General features: G+C 42.3%; 1 pseudogene; it reads left to right on the top strand.

Annotated features, from left to right (window-relative positions):
- The first annotated feature begins 2,173 nt into the window (after positions 1-2,173).
- On the top strand, positions 2,174-2,965 carry LOC103069076 (40S ribosomal protein S3a pseudogene; annotated as a pseudogene).
- The last annotated feature ends 4,782 nt before the right edge of the window (positions 2,966-7,747 follow it).

Genomic DNA, 7,747 nt, shown 5'->3' with positions numbered 1-7,747 from the left:
GAGCACGAGACAGGCAAGGTTCCTGCTGCCAGGAAGCTTGCATTTTAGTGGGGAAGACAAAAAAAATTTTTTAATTATAAAAAAAATTAAATAGAATCATGGGAAAGTACATTCTGGGTGTCTCCTTTGGATTGGGTCATAGGGGTGAATATCAAGCAGAAGCAGAATGGTCTCTTAGCAAGGAAGGTGTTAAGAGAACATCAGGTCCCTAGGGACCTTTGAAACCCCTTCCATTCTGAGTCCATGATCTCACAAAATACTACTTGCACATTTGTTCCCTAGTGACTACCAGGTGAGCCTCCCCAGAAGGTGGATATGGCTGAAGGAACCTTGACCTGAGCCCCCCGTGCATGCATGGTCAGGGCCAGGGGGTCCCAGGCACAGTGGGGTGGTGGCTTCCTTTATTTCCAGCTGCCATCTCCTTGCGTTTTGCCTGCCTTATAGGCTTGATTGCATAACTGCTGGGCTTGGTTTTATAGCACAGCACAGCACGCAGCTTGTAAATCTTCTCTCACATCATGAAATGCCAGTAATTTCACAGCCAGGGATTCCTGTTCTCATAAAGTCCTCCCACCAGCAGACTAGCATCTAAAAGTATCCTCTGGACTGATGAATTGATGTCAGAGCTTCTCTGGAGCCAAACACTGAGGCAGGCAGCCTCTGCCACCCCCTTAGCTCCCCTGAAGCCCCTAGAAGTGAAGGTCATGACTGCTAGGCATGGCCCCTTGGACACAGCTCCTGGGAAGCAGAGGATATGGCAGCCCCACATTGGGTACTGAGGCACATTTATCTTCAAGCCTATTTGAGGGGGAAAACACACTTCTAAGCAATATGCACAGTTGTAATCCATGTGGGGAAACATCCACTTACATTTATATTGGCCAGTGACTCTCTCAACCCTGGCTCCTATTACAGTGACCTGTAGAGTTTTTAAAAGCTAAGCTTACAGAAAGAGGCATTTCCCATGGAGATTCTGACCCAGTAGAATCTAGAATCTAGAATCTAGAAAGGGGCCCCTGCATCTGTATGTTTCACAGGTAAACATGTGCCACCTAATTCATGAGAAAACGAACAAGGACATGTGGCAGCCTTCTAAAATGGTCCCGTGATCCCCACCTCCTAGGGCTCATACACTTGTGTAATCCACTCCCCTTGTGAGTGGGCTGGACCTAGTGACTCACTTCTATGAATAGAACAGGGAGCAAAATGATGGAATGTCACTTCCAAGACTTGGTTACAAAAGGACTATGGCTTCTGATGGGCGCCCTACCTCCTTCTCTTCCTCTCAGGGAAGCTAGCTGCCATGTTGCGAGTTGCCTATGGGGAGACCCATGTGGCAAGGAGTCGATGTCCCCAACCAACAGCCAGCGAGGACCTGAGGGCTGCCGACAGCCACGTAAGTGAGTTCAGAGACGCGTTCTCTCCCTATCGAGCCTTGAAATGACTGCTGTCCCACTGACAACTTGATTGCAGCCTTGTGAGTGATCCTGAGACAAAGACACCCAGAAAAATGCTCCCAGGTTCCTGATCCGCAGAAACTTTGCGATAACAAATATGTTTTGGGGGTAATTTGTTAGAAAGCAATAGATAACCAATACACACATATGCAACAAAACATTCATGGTGGCTTAACTCTGGTAGTGCGATTATGAGTGACCTGTATTTTCTTCCCGTTGTTCATCTATATTTTCTAATTTTTAAAAATTACCATGGATCGGGCTTCCCTGGTGGCGCAGTGGTTGAGAGCCCGCCTGCTGATGCAGGGCACGCGGGTTCGTGCCCCGGTCCGGGAAGATCCCACATGCCGCGGGGAGGCTGGGCCTGTGAGCCATGGCCGCTGAGCCTGCGCGCCCGGAGCCTGTTGCTTGGCAACGGGAGAGGCCACAACAGTGAGAGGCCGCATACCGCAAAAAAAAAAAAAAAAAATTACCATGGATTATATTCAAAATGAAAAACAAAAATCATTTTCAAATTATGTTCAGTAAAACTTCTAGAGGAAAACATTGGGGGAAAAAAATCTTTGCGACTTTATGTAAGGCAAAGCTTTCTTAGACAAGTCACAAAAAAGGGTCATCCAAAAAAATAAATTGGACTTTATCAAAATTAAAAACTTTTGCTCTTCAACAAACATCATTTAAAAATATGATAACCTTTTGGCTCTCGGAGCAGCGCCATGGCGGTCGGAAAGAAGCGCCTTACGAAAGGCGGTAAAAAGGGAGCCAAGAAGAACGTGGTTGACCCATTTTCTAAGAAAGATTGGTATGATGTGAAAGCACCAGCTATGTTCAATATAAGAAATATTGGGAAAACACTAGTCACGAGAACTCAAGGAACCAAAATCGCATCTGATGGCCTCAAGGGTCGTGTGTTTGAAGTGAGCCTTGCTGATCTGCACAATGATAAAGTTGCATTTAGAAAATTCAAGCTTATTACCGAGGATGTTCAGGGCAAAAACTGCCTGACTAATTTCCATGGCATGGATCTTACCCGTGACAAAATGTGCTCCATGGTCAGAAAATGGCAGACCATGACTGAAGCTCACGTTGATGTCAAGACTACCGATGGTTATTTGCTTCGTCTCTTCTGTGTGGGTTTTACTAAAAAACTCAACAATCAGATTTGGAAGACCTCTTATGCCCAGCACCAGCGGGTCCGCCAGATCCACAAGAAGATGATGGAAATCATGACCTGAGAGGTGAAGACAAATGACTTGAAAGAGGTGGTCAGTAAATTGATTCCAGACAGCATTGGAAAAGACATAGAAAAGGCCTGCCAACCTATTTATCCACTCCATGATGTCTCTGTTAGAAAAGTAAGAATGCTGAAGAAACCCAAGTTTGAATTGGGAAAACTCATGGAGCTACAAGGTGAAGGTAGTAGTTCTGGAAAAGCTACTGGGGATGAGACAGGTGCTAAAGTTGAACGAGCTGATGGATATGAGCCACCAGTCCAAGAATCTGTTTAAAAATCAGACTTTTAATGGTGACAAATAAAAGACCTCGTTTGTGATATTTAAAAAAATAAAAATAAAAAAATAATAAAAATATGATAGACAAGCCAAAGATTGGGAGAAAAGATTTGTAAATTATATATCCGATAAAGGATTTGTTTCCAGAACGTATAAAGAACAACAAAAGGCAAACAACTCAATTAAAAAATGAGCAAAAGATTCAAATAGACATTTCTCCAAAGAAGATATACAAATCGCTAAGAAGCACATGAAACCATGCTCAACATCATTAGTCATTAAGAAAATGTGAATTCAAGCCACAAAGAGATACAAATGCATACCTATCAGAATGGCAATAATCAAAATGATAAGTGTTGGTGAGGATGTGAAACAAGTGTAACCTTGATACATTGCTAGTGAGAAGGTAAAATGATGCAGCTACTTTGGAAAATAGTTTGGTGATTTCTTACAAAAATTTAATAAAAACTTACCATATGACCCACTCCTAGGTATCAACTCAAGAGAAATGGGTAAAAACATGTCCACACAGAGACTTGTAGGTAAATATTCATAGCTATGTTATTCTTAATAGGTGAAAACTGGAAACAATCCACATTTCCACCAACAGATAACTAGATGAACAAAATGTGGTATATCCATACAATGAGATACTACTCAGCAATAAAAAGGAAGAAAGTCCTAATTCATGCTATATCACTGGATCACAAAAACAGTATGCTAAGTAAAAGCAGTCATGTAGAAAAAGAGTACATATTGTATGATTCTGTTTATATAAAATGTCCAGAAAGGGCAAATCTATATATCAAGTAGATCAGTGATTGTTTGGGGCTGGAGTGGGAGTGAGTTTGACAGTAAAAGAACTTGAGGAAATGTTTTATGGTGACAAGTATGCTCTAAAACTGGATTGCGGAGGTGATTGCATGACTGTATAACTTTGTTAAAAAGCATTGAATTATTCACTTACAATGGGTGAGTTTTATGTTTTCTAAATTGTACCTCAATAAAGCTGTAAAAATGTTATGTTTATAGCCTTAAACCCAATAATTTCAGGCCAAGAGCATAATCTGAAAGGTACACAGTCTTATGTCAAGTATGTCCGTAACAGTGGTTTTTGTTTTAAATTTTATTTTATTTATTTTTTATACAGCAGGTTCTTATTAGTTACCTATTTTATACATATTAGTGTATATATGTCAATCCCAATCAACAGTGTTTTTTTTAAGTTAATGAAAAACTAGAAAAAAATCTGAGTGCTTAGTAATAGATAATAAATGATTAGTAAGTGGTGATCTACTTGATAGAATAGTGTGCAGCCATTAAAAATGGTATTTACAAAGAATTTTTAACAACCTTGGGGAAATGCTTAGGATAGAGTACAAAAATGTTTCTTATGGCCAGATTTCTCCAAAAGCAAAAAGAGTCTATGGAAAAATGTTCATTTTTAAACATAGTTGAATTTGTTCTGTGAATGCGTCTATATGTGCAGCATAACCAGATGCATATCTGAATATAGTTTTTTTTCCTTCTGCACATTTATAAATAGGAACTGCTGGTGCCTATAAGTCACTTCTATTTTCTTCTGTCCTTCATTATCTTTTCTGTTTTTTTTTTTTTCAAAAAGCGTGTATTTATTTTAAAATCTGGAGAAAAAGTTGTTTAAAGAAAAGAAAACAACGGCAGTCGCTCCTTGCCTGTCAAAGGAGAGGCTGAGGTTTCTTGAGTGAGGGGTACACCCTGGCCTAAACAAAATTATGTAGAGGGCTTATCAGCAGCTGCTGATAAATGGCAGTGAGCACACCTGGAACAGCTGTCTGAGTCCCATTCATCCCAGCGTGGACTCAGCAGCCAGTTAGAGATGCAGGAACAGGGCAGGGTCTGATGCAAGAACAATTTCCTCCTCATTAGCCAAGAGGAGGAGGTACTCCTGTCATGGAGAGTCCCCCAGGGCTGGTTTCTTTGTCACTGCAGGGTGATAGGCAGGACAGGGAGTGATGACCTTAGAAACAGTTGCATGAGACTTAATAGAAACTGCTGGAAACCCAAGTCTACAAGCTGTGGCATCATGGAGACAGCCTAAACACTGGGGACGAGAAACCAGGGTTTGAGCCCTGGCCCTTCTGTGGAAGCCATGCTCTGTGGGGTCTGGGACAAACTTTTGATCTTCACAGAATCTCAGTTTCCCCATCTGTAAAGTGGGGACAATTAGATTACCTACTTCCAAATGGAAATCTATATCATTGGTTAGTAAGATGTAAGGAATAACAGGCTTGTGTTAGTTCCCCAGGGCTGCTGCAACAAATTATCACAACCTGGGTGACTGAAAAAAAAAAACAGAAAATTCTCTCAAGTTCTGGAGGCTAGAAGTCCAAAATCAAAGTGTTAGCAGGGCCTGCTCTCCCCAGAGCCTCTGGAGAAGACCTTGTCTGGCTTGTTCATGGCAGAATCCCCAGTGCCTAGAATAGAAACTGGTACATGCTAGATACCCAGTAGAATTTGTACAAAGAATGAACTGGTTAATAATTAGGAGGACGGTGGATTCATTGTTGTTTTATTTTATGATAACCTCTTTTTTTCTAAATTAAAAGTGACACATAGGGCTTCCCTGGTGGCGCTAGTGGTTGAGAGTCCGCCTGCCGATGCAGGGGACAGGGGTTCGTGCCCCTGTCCGGGAAGATCCCATATGCCGCGGAGCGGCTGGGCCCGTGAGCCATGGCCGCTGAGCCTGCGCGTCCGGAGCCTGTGCTCTGCAATGGGAAAAGCCACAACAGTGAGAGGCCCGCGTACCGCATTAAAAAAAAAAAAAAAAAAAAAGTGACACATATTCATTTTATAAAATATCAAAAACATGTACAAGCAGAAAGGATAAAATGTGCCAGAATCACATCTTTTACAGATAAACTACTGCTAGTATTTTTGCATATAGCTCTCCAACATTTATATTGTAACACTTTTTAAAAACTTTATACTGTAAACACATTTTTGTCACCTGATTTTAACACTTAATATTTTATTCATATCTTTCTGAATTGTTATATATTATTCAACCCTATGATTTTTTGTTGTTGTTGTTACAACCCTATGATCTTGTTTTGTTGAGGAATCATACATTGAAACACTAACTGAAATTCCCCTAGCCTTCTGAATATCCTCTTTTCCTAGGACCCTTCTCCCAACCAGACAGAAGCTGAAATGAGCTGTTCTCATTGCCTTAGGAAACGGATGCTGAAAGAGAGAAACACACACAGTAGTCAAGCTTTGGAGTGGCCGAAAATCTATTCCTTCTCAGTGGGTGCAATAGGTTAAAGATGACTGCAAATTCTTTGCCACTGCTCCCCTTAAGATGTGAGGTCTTTGTCCCCTGCTGTGGAAGCCAGGTGGGTTTTGTGACTGCTTGACCAATAGAATAAGGAGGAAAGGATAGTGCACCGACTGACAGGCCCAAGATTTAGGAGACTGGCTGCTTTCATTTCCTGTTCTCAGAGCCAGGTCTCAGAGCCTCCGTGTAGGAAGTCTGACTACCCGAGCCTGTCCTTCTGTGAGAGTCCTTAATTGCATGGAAAAGCCCTGGAGGATGAGACTTCACCTGAAGGAAGAGTGTGAGGCCATACAGTACCCAGGCACCAGACATATGCATGAAGAACCACCATGGCAGGGCACCCTTCAACCGCTCCAAACCCCACCCAATTTCCTGACCCACAAAACTGTGACCAAGATGGCGTTGCCCGATTTCAAACAAGAGCAAAAACAAAAACAAAAAACCCCACAAAAATGTAAGACTTTCCATTAAATTTGAATTTCAGATCAACAATGAGTAGTTTTTTAGTCTGTCTCAAATATGCATGGGACATACTTAGACTAAAAAATTATATATTGCTGATCTAAAATTCAAATTTAACTGGGATGAAATTTTTATCCATGTAGTATTTAAAGATAAATTTTAATGTTTTTAACTTTAAATAAGTACAGTACTTACAGGTAAAATATCTGTAGTACTTTATCTGGCAACCCTAGACCAAAAGAAAATGTATGTTTTATATGGCTGTTTTGGAAGTGGTTCGTCATGCAGCAATAGATAACCGGAACAGTGGGAAGAGAAAGGAATCTTTCTCTTGTATAATACACTGGATTTGGAGGTATACAGTCACTAGGCAGAGCTGTGGTTCTTAGTCTCGAAAGAAAAAAAGGAAGGTAGGAGGGGAGGAAGGAAGGAAGGGAGGGAGGGAGGGAGGGAGGAAGAAAGAAAGAAAGATTTCCTCGATGGGAGAAAAGGAGAAATAAAGGGGCTAGGACAAGAGCTGAGCTGCTGTTGGTTTCCTAAGGAGGGGCTACTGCACTAGTCCCCCCTCCCTCCCCTCCCTCTTCCAGGCAGAGTCCCTGCATATGGAGCGGGGCAGGGGAGGTGGGAGCGCGTGGGGCGTTTTTGGGGGGGCATGACAGTGGTCTCACATAGATGCAGGCATTGATCTCAGAAAGTAGAGGGAAACTGGTCTTCAAGAGTGGCTGGAACAGTGGCAGTGATGCTCCTGACTTTGAAGGGCATGGGAGTACTGCTACAGAGCCATCCCCACCGCAAGGAGGATTCTGGGGCAGGATGGTGGAGATGGTGTGCACAAGGGGCCCACTAACAAACGGCAAAGCAACCCCCCACCCTAATGTCTGACACTAAACACCTCCTCATCCCTTGGGAAAGGGTCAAGGCAGCCCCCCAGCTGACTGAGATGAATTTCCCTCATTTGGTGCAATGTGTCTTAAAATAATACTCATTTCAGGCTGTGG

Source organism: Lipotes vexillifer, unplaced genomic scaffold (genome assembly GCF_000442215.2).
Source record: "Lipotes vexillifer unplaced genomic scaffold, Lipotes_vexillifer_v1.1 scaffold6, whole genome shotgun sequence".
NCBI classification, from domain to species: Eukaryota; Metazoa; Chordata; class Mammalia; order Artiodactyla; family Lipotidae; genus Lipotes; species Lipotes vexillifer.
The sequence above is the reverse complement of the archived record's forward strand: the minus strand, read 5'-3'. Positions and strand labels throughout refer to the sequence as shown.